The 16,139-nt window shown below is 43.8% G+C and overlaps 1 long non-coding RNA gene across 2 annotated transcripts; it reads left to right on the forward strand.

Moving 5' to 3' along the window:
* The first annotated feature begins 268 nt into the window (after positions 1-268).
* Positions 269-15,419, forward strand: LOC113600223 (uncharacterized). Of its 2 annotated transcripts, XR_008296193.1 has the most exons (4): positions 269-803; positions 1,244-1,386; positions 7,867-8,166; positions 11,899-15,419. It is a non-coding gene; the product is annotated as an uncharacterized LOC113600223 (long non-coding RNA). The 2 variants fall into 2 exon arrangements; XR_003421191.2 differs by lacking the exon at positions 7,867-8,166 and having other exon boundaries at positions 454-803.
* Positions 15,420-16,139: the final 720 nt, after the last annotated feature.

The raw sequence follows: 16,139 nt of genomic DNA on the forward strand, positions 1-16,139 counted from the left end.
AATATTGACCCATTAATTCTAAACCTGCTTGTTCCTGAAATTATACAGGATTATAGTTTGCAAACTGCGGGACAATGAAGCAAATCAAGATGAATTACAACCCTGGCCCTCCCTCCCATCCTCTGACATCTAAACGGGGAATGAGGTCCGTGTGAGTGTTTCAAAGAACTTTTAAGCACCCGCTCTTCCTTTGTTGGTGGTTTTCAGCTTTTTTCTTTTTAATGTGAAATTCGATTTCGTAACAAATCGTAGCAAATACGACTTAGTCCGAAGGAATTCATTACCGAGGCGCTGGGGGAGGGGGAGTGAGGGGTAAATCCTGAGGTCCTTTGCTATTCTGGTCACCGTCCTCCCCCCAGTGGGTGAGGATAAACACAACCCTAGGGAACAGGGAGTGAAAAGTAGCCCGGAGTTTTCTGGAGCCGAGAAAACCTGTGTTTTTGCGCTTAGGTTACTTGTATCTAACTGAAACTTTACCTATAAGCTTTTGAGCCTCGGACAGTGAGTCTTTGTTCTGCATAGGACTGCTGCTGCCACTTAAAGAGATCGCAGATAATGTCCCCGGTTTAAGATCAGTGCTCAATGCACATTAACTTTCTTTCTTCTTTCTTTTTTAAGCTCTGCCTCTAACCTACGGAGGGATCACGCGGCAGTGGGGGGCAGATAAAAGCCCTTTGGCCGAGGGTCACCTCCGTCCTTGTTGTTCACTTGAGAGCAGTGGAGAGGAAAACGGTCCCCACGGGCGGACTTTGGCTTCTGGAGCCGCGGAGCCCAGCGGTCCGGGCCTCCCCGAGCTCCGCCTGGTATGGGGGGAGGGGCGACGGGGGAGGGGGAGGAGGGGACTGGGAGAGGGGATTTGGGGATGGGGGCTGGAAACGCTAACGAGACCTACTGGGAGGACTTGCGTCTCCTGCAGGTCTAAGAGTGACTTGGGAGAGCGGGATAGAGGAGGCGGACCTGGGCCTAGTTTGCTGGCTGAAATAGAACTCTATTTCGAGGAAATCAATCAGTCTGCAAAAAACAAAAATGGAAGTCGAGGTTTGAGAAGAGTTGTCTCATCCCCAACTTGAGTGGTGCGGGCTTGGGGGCGGAGACTCGGGACTGAGGAGAAGCCCTTTTTCCCACCTCAGCTCCTTTCCCTGGACTTCCAGAAAGAAGAATTACCCTCCTCACCCCCCCTTCTTCCCCACACCCATCCCCGCTCGCCCGCCAACCTTTTTCTGCACCTCTTTTTCCCTTCAAGTGAGAAAAGCCTAGTTCCTGAGCCAGTGGAGTCGGTCCTCTCGCCCCTCCCGTTCCCACGAGGGTCCCCCCTTCAGCCACCGCTACTGCCACCACCTCGGTTCCACTCAATCGATTTTTGCTGCATGTCAACACTTATTACCGGTGAGTGTGAGGGTCTTTTTTCTCCTTCTCTAGGTCTCTTAATGATTTCTGAGCTAGTTGTGTATTAAAGCGCTTAAAGGAACCTTTAAGGTAATCTATAGCATGAACACCACCAGCCTCCGCTAGGGACCAAAGATGGCGAGCCGGAGGTCTGGCCCCCAGGAGCCCAGGCCTCGCAGGCCTAAGCCCTCTGCTCCCCAGAGGCTGGGGCGGGGGTGCTTGGGGCAGGAACCCCACACTGATAGTTCGCGGTCTCGGGGCTTTCCCCTCCCCCAAACAACCACCCCTCACCTGTTACTCTAACCCTTTCTCCCGCCTGCCCTCGGTTTTTAAACTTTTAAAATTCCTGAGGCCTAAAACTCTTCATTCCCCTAGTAGCGAATTCAGACTGGCGGAGACCTAGGAAAAGGTGTATGTGCCCCACGTTTGTCTCAACTTCCTTCCAGGTCCTCAATCTGAGTTTTACTGCCCGTAACTTGGTTAGAAATTTAATTTTAAAAACTATGTTGGGCAACCTGAGCCGTGTAGGCGTCTTGATTTGTAGGTAAATCCTCCCCTTCGCCCTCCCGGCCCTGCTCTTTCTTCCACCCCCCACCCCTGTCCCGCGAGGTGCTGAAACCCGGGAGTGCCTTTAGGAGTGTAACAACAACAAAAAATAATGAGAAAAAAATGAAGAGCATCTTAAAAGTCGCAGTATTCCTCGAAAGCCCCATAAATTAACCCTGTGAAAAGCAGCGAACTCTTTTAAGGAGAGTCTATAAAAACCTAGCGCGTTGTCCAAGGAGGATAACCTCACCCCCACCCCCATCCCCCCACCCTCACCCCCACCCCGCGTCGCGAATGTGACCAAACAAAGGTCTGTCCTGCAATCCACATCCTAATCCACGGGCGCCTTCGCCGCTGTCGCCGGGGCTGGCCAGCCTCCCGCCCGCCGCTCTCAGTCGACGCAGGCAACTTTGGGAGTCCCAGGCTAGCCGATGTAAATTTTTTAGGGAGGGGGAGAAAAAAGGGAGAGGGTGTAATCAGACCAGAGGCCTTTATGAATATAGAGTCCCTATTGATTGATTTATAAACCCCCCGGCAAGCAGCAGTTAATCTAAGCACAGGGGGAAAGCAAGAGACATGGCTGATTGAGAGAGGAGAGGTCTTGAAGTAAATGGGAGAAATTTGTTGTAGCAGATTTTCAGAAGGAATTTTTAAAAACTATCCTTCCTCCCCCAGCGTCCCTAATCTGACAATTGCATTTTAACTGAACTTGAGAAAGTGATAATTGAGGAAGAGATTTTTAAAAAATAATAATGGGTTAAGTAGAAATCTGATTTTAGATACATAACTAATTTTCCTTTTCAGGTTTTAGCAGACTAAAGCAGGGACATTTTACTCTCATCTTAAAAGTTTATCATCCTACTTCCCAATCCCCCCACCCCCACCCCCCACGAAGGGAGGCCTTCTCATTGTTAACTTTCTATTTGGAAAGATAGAATCCAGAATTTACTGTGTTTGGGATGCATAACTCCATTCACTTCTGAGTATTTTATGCATTTTATGTAAATGTTGATTTTAGATTTTGTTTGAAGATTAGAGAAGGCCTGGAAAACATAAAATATACCATTAAAGATGTATTTAATTCTACTTAATTGCCTTTAAAAAATCATTGCTACTTCTGTTGTAACAACGTATGAACAGTTCAGTGGCAATTGTGGAAAACAGGAGATAGTTGAGGCTTAAGTTACCTAGCCAAAAAAAGTGACTAAAAGAACTATCTAAATTCCTCTTTATAAAAACATTAAAAAAAAATTTAATGGATGTATGGTAAAGTTGTTTGGTTTTGGAAGGTTGTGTGGGGGGTTGCGTTTTTTTTCCTCTCTCTGAAGGGCTAAGAGAAGTTGAGACTCATTGATTTGGTCCTCCCTGAGCCGGGTGTGTGTCTGCACCCTCTGACTTTGATGGATCTTTCCAGACCTAGTTCTCCTGTTCTTCCTGCAAAAATGTTTAAAGTGTCCCTCACCCCAACCTTGCCCTGTCTCTTTCTCCTCCCCCCCCCCCATCTTCTCTCTCTCCTGTTTTCTTTACCCATTCTAAAGTTTTTTGTCCTTGCCTTTTTCCTGTTCTATCTATCAACTTAGAAAATGGTCCGCTGATGCTGGGACCTCATATACTAAGCAAGGCTAAGGCTTGGTTGGGGTGGTTTCCTTAGAGCCCCAGGACTCTCTACCAATGCTTCCTCTGTCCAGAAGAAGCAAGGCCTCTCTGTCTTCTGAGACAGTTTGCGGCAGGGCAGCGCGGGACCCCCTGGCACGCGGTCCTGGGCAGGAACCTCTATCCTCGTCCCTCTGGGGAGATGGAACCTAGAACTGTCTCAGCTTGAGAAGGCAGTGGGGCAGCACATGCAATGTGACGTGGATCCCAGACTAGTGGCAACCCACTTCTTGGACTCTTTCCCCGTTCGGCTTGTGTCAACAACCCCCTCAACTCCGCTTCTCTGGGTTTCGGGGTGGGGCTGCTGAACCCAGTTGAAGTTTGATGGTATCTTTCTCTGTCCTCCGGGATGGACTAGCGGGGCCTTCTCTGTCGTCACTTAACGCGGCTGCTTGCGTTTGGTTACGGACGAGTATATCTGACTGATTTCACCAGGAAGTGTGCGGGCACCGGGTAGTGGGAGGGTAGGGGACGCTGATGTGGACAGAGGTAGAGACCCTGCAGGCCATCCCCAGTGCCGAGGAAGGGGCTTTGCCGGCCAGAGCCCAAGGCTACAGATGACAGGTCACTTTGCTAGAAAATAATTATAATATCAAACAAACCAATAAAAAAAAAAAAGGAAATTAAAACCCTTCTTCTGCGGGCCTCGGGCGATGTTCATTCGCAGTGTTCTACTAACCTTAGCGTCTCCACCCCTCGCTTAAAATCCGTGAAATCTTAGGAGCCACTCTTATCTGATGAGGCAGGGTCTTGTTTGTTTCTTTGACAGAAAAAAAAAAAAAAAAAATCCCGCCTGCGGAATTCTAGGCTGCTGCTCCACGGCATGAAGCTCCCCTCCCCAGCTCGGAACCTCCTTTTCCCGTGCAGCACCCCTCCCCCCCCCACCTCTGCCCGGTCCACCTCTGAGCTCCAAGGGATGGCAGTCTGGACATCTGACCAGGACTTTCTGGACCCATGGATTCCGCGGGAGCCACGTGGCCCAACTCTCAGAAGGACCCTAGGTGCCGCCGCTCTACCTGAACTTGCCCCCAAGGGTAGCTTCGCCTTGGGCCTCACTGAAGCGCCTGAACTGTGGATCGGGGACAGCCGTGTCCTACCGCCTTCTATTGACCAGAACAGCTGCTTTATCTTAATGTTCTTTTTTAATTTTTTTTGGCCCTGCAACAAGGGGAAAAGGGCGATGGCAAGTCGTGCTGCCTCGCATTACCCTGACGATATTTTCAGAGGCACCCGGAGAAGTGGCGGCCCAGAAGGCAACCTACGCACCTCCGGGGATCCCTTTCGTGTCGCCGCACTAGTGTTTGCACGTCCCCTGGGACAACAAAACGGAATCTAATCCTCAACTGCCGCCGCGCACCCACCTCCCTCCGGCGTCCCCAACCGGCAGCGGCAGGCTGGCGAGCGTCGAAGCCCGGACGCTGGGGCAGCACAGACTCGCCCCCGGGGTCCTTCTGGGGCAAAGTGCCCGCCCTGGCGTCAGCGCGCTCGTCGCCCCCGCACGCGCCGCTCCCGGCCCCAGCAGCGGCGTCGTGGGCGGTCGGGGCCCAGCCAGAGCTCAGCCTCTTGGCTGCGCCTCGGGGACGCCTGCTGCGCCTCGGCCGCGGACCCGCTGGTTGCTCTGAAGTCTCAGAGGCGGCCTAAGGAGGCCCAGGCCGGAGCAGCGACCCCTCCCGCACCCCCGCCACTTCTCTCCTCACCCTCTCTTGGGCTTCTGTGCCTTCATTCCCGAGCGGCCATATACCTTGAGTGGGTCATTCCTGCCTGCCTCCCTAGAGCTGCCTTTCGAAGCCCTAGGGTTGAACATTAACCAGCCGGAGCTATAGAGTGGGGTAAAACGTTACATATAAAAATGAATCATCTATCCGATCCTGGGAGCGAGGACCTATAGAGAGCTCCGCGCCTGGAGCTGCCCGGCTACGTCCCCGGCCCAATGCACAGACCCTTCTGGCATCCACTTCCTAGGGACCATTGAGCCGCCCGCGGCTGAGGGTGGGTGGAGGCGGGGAGAATGGGGGTTATCGAACCTGCCGTTCTCCTTGAGTGGCCTGATGTTTAAGCTTTCTAACGCAAGCGAATTTCCTTTCCTTTTACACTTGAGGTACACAGGTCTGGAGCAGTCTTTCCTGTCTTAGAAAAGTTAGTGGGAGTACCTGAGGTTCTAGGAGGGGACGCTGCCCGCAGGGTCGAGAACCCAGGCTGGTCGGTCGACTCTGGGAATCGGCCGCCAGCCCTGGCGCTCCCGAGGGACCCTGAGAGGCAGGCTGGGCGGGTAGAGAGTGGAGCGGGAGCTGTGCAAGCCCAGGTTGGAGCCTGAGGGGAGGTGCACGGTGGGCGGCGCAAGGGGCGGGGGTGGGGAGTGGGGGGGGTCTGGCCGGGAGGCTGAGCCGGTGCGCTTGCCCCGGCCAGCTGTCCTGCTGAAATCCCAGGCTCAGGTCGCACTCCCATCCCCCCTCGCCTGGGCCCTGCCTGTTTCCGATTCTGATTTTTTTTTTTTTTAAATATAAGTACTGACTAAACCCACTTGCCCAGTCAAATACACAGAATTTATGAAAAGATAACAGCGGGGAAAGAGTTCAAGAGAGCGCACGTCCTCAGTTCTTATGCCCTCACCTGGAATCATTAGCAACCCGTGGTGCTTGGTAAATCCCTGAATAGAAAGGTGATTCCGTTTGTGTATCTCTCGCTCCCTCTGTCTAACCTCTCCATTCCCCTCTCGCCCATTCAAGAAAAGAGATAAAGTTAGGTGCTAGCAAGAGAAAGCTGTAATGTTATAGAAAGCTTTCAGGAGTTGCCAATCAACCTGCAGAGTAATTGTACTTCTTAAGATGATTGGTTTATTTCTATCCATAGTAGCTGCTTTACTCAAAATGTGGTGCCTGGCCCATAATAACCTCTGAGTAAAGATTTCTTTAACAGGTAACACCCCCTACTTCTTACCCACACCTTGGAGTCTATCTCTAACCTGTTCATTGAAGCAGCGTAATTTTTACTGAGAGCATTCACCCAAATCTTTGTACTTAGGGGTGTGAGAAAGTGGCTGTGGTGGTGTGCATGTTTGGTGTGAGCTGTGCATCATGCCATTACTCTCATGGTCATGCTTTAGCTTCTTAAAAAACTACTTCTTCTCTAGTGTGTTTATAGCCTGTACAGCAATTGTGAGAATTTCTGGCAGAAGGTAGAGACCGACAACAGTGACATTCAGGGAACAAGATTTCAGAGACTCAGCAGGCATCAAGCATGTGATGAATACCATATATTTGTATTAGTTGGATATTAGTTCCAGGAGAAATGACTTTGAGTGTAAGATGTAATTACAGAATGTTCCTCACTTCATGTAATGTCAGTGCTCTGCCTGACACACACAGTATTCTATGTGATTCCCAAAGAGCAACACAACCCCAGATTGTCATCACCCAACTGTGTGCTACCCCACTTCTCCAAGAAAAATAGAATGGACTCAACTGTTCTACCAGTTAGCTCCCCAGAGGGAATGAACATATCTAGGCAAAGAAATAAAAAGAGAGATGAGTCACACTCAGTTGGCCCACAGTGACTTACAGACACAGAGAAACATAGGTGGAAAAAGGACATTTACTTTTAAAGGTGCAGGTAGCTGGGGAAAGGGATAAGATAGAGAGTATTGCAGTGTTCACTCAAACTGTCTTCTCCCCCATCAAATTACCATGTTATCTGACACTCTCAATCTATTTGTGTCCTGGGTAACAGACAGTTTGACCAAGAGGTCATAGACGAGAGGGCTTGGGTGATTGGAAACAAGTTTGACAAGAAAGGAATCTGGGTGGGGTGCCACCGTGGAGGTGGAAAGATGAGGCCACCGTGGCTGCAGCAGCCTGGGAGCCCCAAGTCTCTGCTGGACTCTGCATTCACATGCAATGCCTCGTCAGAGACCAGAGAGGAAGAGCTATCCACACAACTTTATGGACAGGAGAAGCTTATGTCTCTCTCTTCACAGCCCTTGTCTTTACCTTCTCTTTATTTCCTGTCACCCTCATTTCCTCCTTCTCCTTTTGCTCTTTCCCACCTCAGTTGGCTGTCTCCAGAATTCTGGCTGCTCTTGGGGTTATCCTCTACCTGTCTCCTCTTTTGAATCAAGGCTTTAGATTGTAGTGTTTACAACTCCAGATATGAAAAGTTGTTTTATCCAATCAATAGCCTGCTTGTAAACTATTTGTATTCGTAAATATAGAGTGCTTGTATGAACAATAAAGGTGTCAGGGCCAATAAGTAAAACATGCAACATTGGAATATGTCTTTTCATAGCAACAGAAGGACTGCGAACATTCCTTTACAAAGCTCCATTGAAGACTGGATATCCTGGAAGGGTCAGTGAACACACTCCTTTAATCCCAGGAAGCATCACCCTTGGCATTATGACCAGCAAGGTGGTAAATCTCAGTTCAGTTTACTACTCTCAACTTGGAAGCTCCTCTTCTGCCTGAAACCACCACCTGTAGGCTTGGACACGTTCTCAAAATTATGTGTTCTAAAAGAGCAAAGATACAGTTCGGTGTGGAGTTTATGTGCTAACATGAGTTTCTTTCTGCATCTTTTCATATAAAGGTACTTGTTTTTCTTGTACTATATCCTATTGTTATTGGCTCAGCAGTATTTTTTTGGTGATTTTCCTGCCTTTTATGGTTGGAAAGCACCTTCATTGTCATCCTCCATTTTCAGATTAGAACTTAATAGAACGTTGTCTTTCTCCATAGAAGATTTGTCCCATTACCATCCTTCTTTGATTCCTTTTCCTTTGTAACTTCTTCCAACATCTCTTTTAGAGATAATTCTAAATCTCACAATTCTCTTCCTTTTTAATTTTTAAATTTCATTTCTGGGCACTTAGTGTTCCCATACCTTAAACCTCTAGATTACTCCTTTGTCAATTAACATGTGGGATGTATTACTAGGAGTTGAGATTTGGGACTTATTTTCTTTTAAGCTTTTTGTGGGAGCCTGGAACAATACTTGCTAAGTAGTAGGTGTTCAATAAATGCCTACTGATCAATTGGTAGAATTAAAACTTTTGTTCACAAAAATTAAAGTTCAAAGATTAAAATCTATAAAAATAGCATGAATTAAATCTCAGATTATTTCTAATTCATTTCTTTCTTTTTTAATGTTTATTTTTTAGAGAGAGAGTGAGAGAGCGTGAGCTGCAGAGGGTCAGAGAGAGAGGGAGACACAGAATCTGAAGCAGGCTCCAGGCTCTGAGCTGTCAGCACAGAGCCCAACGTGGGGCTTGAACTCATGAACCATGAGATCATGACCTGAGCTGAAGTCGGCGCTTAGCCAACCGAGCCACCAAGGCACCCCAACTCTAATTCATTTCTAATTTTGTCTCAACAAATCAGATATGTGAAAGAATTCCATAGTAGAAATTTCATCTTGATCTTTTTTTTATCATCACTACTATCATTTTTATTACATCAGAGCATTTTTAGGATAATGAATCAAATCATTCATCATTTTTAGGATGATAGTCAGGGCTTGTAAGATACTGGAAAAAATTTTAATGTTTCTTAATAAATAGTATGGAGAATGCGTGTGGTGAGGGAGACACTAAGGAGATGTGTATGTGGTGGTTGGCGGAGGGGGGCACATAGATGACAGATGTATCCAGCTTATAATGTCAGGAAGTAGAATCATGTTACTAGTTAAGATATTATGATCTCCAATCTTCACAATTATTTAACGCACTTAACAATTTCACTCTTTATAATAAATAGTAGAACATAGTGCTTCACGATATACAATAGACAAAGTTCTTTTTTTCATTTTTATAGTTAGAGATAAGGAACTTGAGAGATTAAGTTAAACTGTTAGTCAACCCCAGAACAACAAAAAAGTATTAACCCAATCAGACTCTCACTAACGTCATAGACCAAACAAACCACAGTTATTTTTATTTCTGCTAATTGTTGCCCCCACAAACCTCCAATATTTTTGATTAATTTATTGGTGGCAAAATATTCCCTAGATCACTTACCCTATCCACTCCCACTTGCCAACTGCTATCATAAACAATAAATACATTTCACCAGAACAGTAGGAAGATTGGCATTACCTTTGATGAGACAAATATGAAGCATTTAATAATCCTTGTTACATACAAGAAAAAAATGTTTTACCTTATTATACTAAAAAAAAGCAAACAAACATACATATGAACAAACAAATATATAAATGGGGAGGCTGAAATGGCAGAGAGTTACAATAAGGTGAGTTTTACGGTGCCTATATGGCTTTCAAAACCACCATCTCTACGTCCCTACCCTGCTGTTCTTTAGAAGAACACTCTAGACTAGATGGCTGAAGATTCAAAAAATCAAGGGGGAAGATGACTGGGAAACTATACGATGTGATAGGCAAATTACCTTTGATTGGTTCAGGCACTCTAATCATCAATTAAAAAAATGATCTATACACTCAAGAAACAATGGGCCAATATTATTCTCACAGTACTTTAAATATATATTTTCCATTATATTTTGACCTGATTTTATATATAATCTTTTCTAAATGTAACTAGAGGGTGATGCAAAAGATCTGAGTTATTGAATATTTCTAGGAGCTATGCACTGCGCTAAGCGTTTTTCACATATTATCTCAATCAGTTCTCATAACAATCCTATAAAATAGATACTGTTGGGGCGCCTGGGTGGCTCAGTCGGTTAAGCGTCCCACTTCAGCTCAGGTCACGATCTCACGGTCTGTGAGTTCGAGCCCCGCGTCGGGCTCTGGGCTGATGGCTCAGAGTCTGGAGCCTGCTTCTGATTCTGTGTCTCCCTCTCTCTCTGCCCCTTCCCCATTCATGCTCTGTCTCTTTCTGTCTCAAAAATAAATAAATGTTAAAAAAAATTAAAAAAAATAAAATAGATACTGTTATGTTTTTATTTGTCAGATGAGGAAACTGATGCTCAGAAGTGACTTGCTTCAGGATGCCTGGCCAGTGAATGGCAGGACCAGGCCTAGAGTAGGACTCAAACCAGGCACAGTCTGACAGATCAGGCCAATCTAAACAAATGGCCACTGTAAAAGAATTCTGTCTTCTGTACCACTTTCTGTTGATGTTCATTGGAAAATGTCATTCATAAAAGACATACAGATTAAGGAAATTTAATTATTAAGAGTGCTATGAAAATAATGTTGCCTAGTTAGTTTATGAAATGATCAGTGTTTGGAAAAAATGATGATTATAGTAACTGAGACCATTAAGGTAAAGTTATTCTACTCTTCTGTGTGTGTCTCAAGGCATGTTTCTCAGACTAAAGTAATAGGTATAACCTCTTAAGCTATTTTGAAGTGTGAGATTTTATTATTTTTAATTTTTTTTAAAATTCTTTATTTATATTTGAGATTGACACAGAGTGTGAGCAGGGGAGGGAAAGACAGAGAGGGAGACACAGAATGTGAAGCAGGCTCCAGACTCTGAGCTGTCAGCAAAGAGCCCAACACGGGGCTCGAATTCACAAATCATGAGATCATGACCTGAGACAAAGTCGGATGCTCAACTGACTGAGCCACCCAGATTCCCCTATTATTATTTTTAAAGTAATCTCTACCTCCAATATGGGGATTGAACTCATATCCCAACATCAAGAGTTGCATGTTCTACTGACTGAGTCAGCCAGGTTCCCTTGAACTATGACATTTTAGATATGATAGGAAACGGAGCAAACTCTTGCTAATATTAAAGAAAGAATTTACACACACACACACACACACACACACAACACACATCAGTTGGCATATGATGAAATGATTTTTCCTTCATCTTGTACGTTATGACCTGCTTCATCCTTTCTTGCCTCTCCTCACCCTCCATTGTCCCTTTCAATGCTAACTCTAGGTATCAGCTTAGATATCCCTGGAAAAGGCTTCCCTGACATCTTGGCATTGGATTAGGTCAAGGTGCCCCTTCTGTATGCTCACATACCTGTAAAAAGCATATAACACACTTCCATGAACTTAACACTTTTGAAGATTATAGGTCAGTTACTTTGTAGAATGTTTTTCAGTTTAGGGTGTGTGTGTGTGTGTGTGTGTGTGTGTGTGTGTGTGTGTGTGTGATATTTTCCTGTGATTAGATTCCAATTACATATCTTCTATGATATTCAGAAATATCACAGAAGTGATGCTGTGTTCTTAGGCACACAATGCCTGCTTAAACATAATTTCATGATGTTACATTGCTTATTTGGTTTAGGTGACATCAGCTAGCTTCTCTATTGTATTATTACATCTCCTCTCTTTGTAGTTAGTATTTCACAAGCATGAAGTGTTTCTTTACAGTGAGAAACTGAAGCCTCCTGCCAACAGCCATGTATGTGAGCTTGGAAGTGGATTCTCCAACTCTCTAGATGACTGCAGCCCTGGTCACTAACTTCACCCCAAGTCTGAGCTGCTCCGAGATTCCTGACCCTCAAAACTGAGTGAAATAAATATTTGTTGTTTCAACAAGTTAAATTTTGAGTAATTTGTTACATTGCAATATGTAACTAATCCACTACATACGGACTTGCTATCTTCCAAAAGTTTGTCACTTTTTTTTTTAATTTTTGTTTGTTTGTTTGTTTTTCTGTCACTTTTTATCTATTATAGTCCTCCCACTTCTTTGCACTTAAGGGTTCTCTCTCTCCCCCCACCCCACCATTTTAATAGCATCTGGGGGGGGGATAGAGATAAAACTATTTGATCTACCAATTTTTTTAAGTTTATTTATTTGTTTTGAGAGAAACAGAGGCAGCACAAGTGGGGGAGGGGCAGCAAAAGAGGGAGACAGAATCTCAAGTTGGCTCCATGCTGCCAGCATAGAGCCCGATGCAGGGCTCAAACCCACAAACTGTGAGATTATGACCCCAGCCTAAACCAAGAGTGGGACACTTAACCAACTGAGCTACCCAGACACCACTTGATGTGACAAAATTTTACCAGAAGTCCATGGAGGGGAATCTTAAGCACAGATTTGAAGGAGGGAAAGGATAGGACTTAGTGATGCTGTTTAACAAAAACATTTGAGTTAAAAGAAATATGAGATAAACACTCTGAGACAGAAAAATAAACTTACAGAAAATAAGAAGCAACTGAAAATGATATTTTACTTCATATTTAATAAATAAGATTCTGAGTTTTAAAAGTATAATTTAAGAATATTTCTTTTGTCTGCCCAGCACTGCTCTCCTTCTGGAAGCAGAAGTGTCTTCTTTTTGGAGGAAATGCTCTTTTCTTTACTTAAACTGTATTGTTCTAGTGGAGGCTGCCAATTATAGAAATGGTCTCTCTCTTCACAAGAGGAGGCATACGACCTAGGCCAGCCCTTTGGTCCCTCTCTGGGAGTTTTCAAGTGGGATTTAGAAAGAAGTAGTCCTTTCATAAAGAGATATCAAAAGCGAGGTTCTCAAGGGCAGAATGTTGCGGTCTCTGGTAAGACAGAAAGCTGACTCAGAGAGAAGCACAGATGACAGCTGGATGGAGAGAGAGTCTAGCCTGTCTAGAGTCCCTGTTGCTTGTTCCTTGAGGTCCGTGCCCTTCCTGAGATTTTGGTACTCAGGTCAGTATTTACTTCCTGTTTTGCCCGTCTAAAATTGGGTTTCTGTTACTTGCAGCCAAAAGAATTCTTGCTTCAATAGAGTGTCCCTTTTCCCACCCCCATAAATGTCTTCTTCCTTGAGGAGAGCAGAAGAAAGTGTTTTGGAACCACGATTTAAGATGGTTTTGGGGGATCCTCAGAGGCATCAGTGTAAGAAGAAAACTCTCATCTTCTAGTGCCCTCTGCTAACACTGCCTGTAAAGTATTGAAGTGGTGAAGGAGAGTTGGGTACACACACACACACACACACACACACACACACACCCGTTAAGTTTTTTTGCCAACACGATAATATTTATTGAAAGTCTATTATATTTCAGGCACTTTTACAAACATCTGTTCTGCATTAGTCCAAGAAACTAGATTTTTCATACGGTTCCTAATTATAGATGAGATAATACCTTTAAAGGTAAAAGATGTCAAATATTACTTTTTCCAGAAAGAAAAAGTTATGAGCAAAGACTCTCATTCTGTTCACCTTTCTAAACCTCCGCCAGGTTTAACCATTATTTGGATGTCTCTTTCGCTTTCCTAGTGAAAGGCTATCCCAAGAAACTTAAAACAAGATTTCAAATGTAAATGGTATCACAGTACTACTATTTGATTTGTTTCTGAAGACATTTTGAGAAAGATTATAAAAAATGAACAAAAACCCAAATCAACTATAACTAAATAGTGTGACTTGCCTTGAAATTCTAGCTTTATTCCTATACATTTGTTTCCTCCAAAGAAACTGACTGAAACAAGTCAGTCCAAATCTATATAAACAGACTTAAGTTTGGGAGAGCTGTGATGCTAAAGGCATTAATTCCACATTTGATTATTACTTTGAAACTTGGACAATTAGTGCTTGTCCAGTAATTTCTCATGTGTTTTCACCCCACCTTGTTCTTCCTGGGGGAAAATGGTTACAACAGTTTAGAGCTCTTTTCTGAAGAAATTTCCACACTGGCAAAGGTACCAACTTTTCACTTTCGTAGTGGGTGGTCTGGCACAGAAACTCCCCAGTGGCTGAGAATCTGGAGCCTGGCTGGGCCTCCCATAAGCTACAGTATTAAACATTTTTATATGTAATTTAAGATGTGAACTACTATAATTAAAAATAAATAATTAGGTTTTTCCCATTAGAAAATTGTAAGAAATTCTCAGTGTATTCTGTAGAGTTAAGACTGTAAGTCTGTATCAAAAATTAATCTTTTTCTTGTTCATTTAAAAAAAGTACTATCTTGATTTCTTCCTTTGTTCTTCCATTTTTTATCCTGTCTTCTATACCCTTCTAATGTTTTTCTTAATTATTAAATATATATGCATATTTAAATTACAATTCATAATGTTCTTGTGTTCTAAATAGTTCATTTATTTAATAAAAAGTTATCAAACACTTCTTCAAACACAATAGAAGATAGAAAGGTAATAATTATTTATTAAGATAAGTGCATTATACTCAACACCTTGGGAATGATGACAAATCTATGAGATCGGCATTCATTTCCACCTTACAGGTAAAGAAACTGAGATGCCAAGAGATTAGTTGATTTGCTGTAAATCATGTACCTAGAAACTGGTAAAACCAAGTTTAAATCTGGTATCATTTGATTTCTAAAGGTTTTTCTCTTGACCATACTATACTGTTTTCTTATTCACCACCCCAAATCAATGTATACTACTTACCAGCTCATTCCATGATGGTTCCAACTCAGGAACAACCACGTCTAACAAAAGTAGATTTGCTAAATACTACACATGGAATGATATAACCTATGCTCTCAGGGAGCTGAAAACATGTAAGGAGAGATAAATTATGTAAGCATATAACTGAAACCTAACTTAGAATTCAGTAGGTACCTTAGGAGTGGTACAAAGTACGTCAGACTTTCAGAAAAGAGTGAGAATACTTCTGGCTGGGAGGATTGAAGCATCATGTCTGAGATATCTTTTGATTTTTGTTTTGAAAGATGGGCAAAGCTTTAACAGAAGTGAAAGGAGAGCATTTCAGGTACAGGAAAAAGTGCAGTAGAGATTTAATGGTAGATCTGTGATGAGTTTAGTGGACAGAATAATCTACTGTGTCAAAGTAAAGGAAGTAAGACTGGAAAGCTAAATTTTATTTTATTTATTTTTTTAATATATGAAATTTATTGTCAAATTGGTTTCCATACAACACCCAGTGCTCATCCCAAAAGGTGCCCTCCTCAATACCCATCACCTCCCCTCCCCTCCCTCCCACCCCCATCAACCCTCAGTTTGTTCTCAGTTTCTAACAGTCTCTTATGCTTTGGCTCTCTCCCACTCTAACCTCTTTTTTTTTTCCTTCCCCTCCTCCATGGGTTTCTGTTAAGTTTCTCAGGATCCACATAAGAGTGAAAACATATGGTATCTGTCTTTCTCTGTATGGCTTATTTCACTTAGCATCACACTCTCCAGTTCCATCCATGTTGCTACAAAGGGCCATATTTCATTCATTCTCATTGCTACGTAGTACTCCATTGTGTATATAAGCCACAATTTCTTTATCCATTCATCAGTTGATGGACATTTAGGCTCTTTCCATAATTTGGCTATTGTTGAGAGTGCTGCTATAAACACTGGGGTACAAGGACCCCTATGCATCAGTACTCCTGTATCCCTTGGGTAAATTCCTAGCAGTGCTACTGCTGGGTCATAGGGTAGGTCTATTTTTAATTTTCTGAGGAACCTCCACACTGTTTTCCAGAGTGGCTGCACCAGTTTGCAGTCCCACCAACAGTGCAAGAGGGTTCCCGTTTCTCCACATCCTCTCCAGCATCTATAGTCTCCTGATTTGTTCATTTTGGCCACTCTGACTGGCGTGAGGTGATATCTGAGTCTGGTTTTGATTTGTATTTCCCTGATGAGGAGCGACGTTGAGCATCTTTTCATGTGCCTGTTGGCCATCCGGATGTCTTCTTTAGAGAAGTGTCTATTC

The sequence above is a fragment of the Acinonyx jubatus genome, chromosome B1, assembly GCF_027475565.1.
Source record: "Acinonyx jubatus isolate Ajub_Pintada_27869175 chromosome B1, VMU_Ajub_asm_v1.0, whole genome shotgun sequence".
Lineage (NCBI taxonomy): Eukaryota > Metazoa > Chordata > Mammalia > Carnivora > Felidae > Acinonyx > Acinonyx jubatus.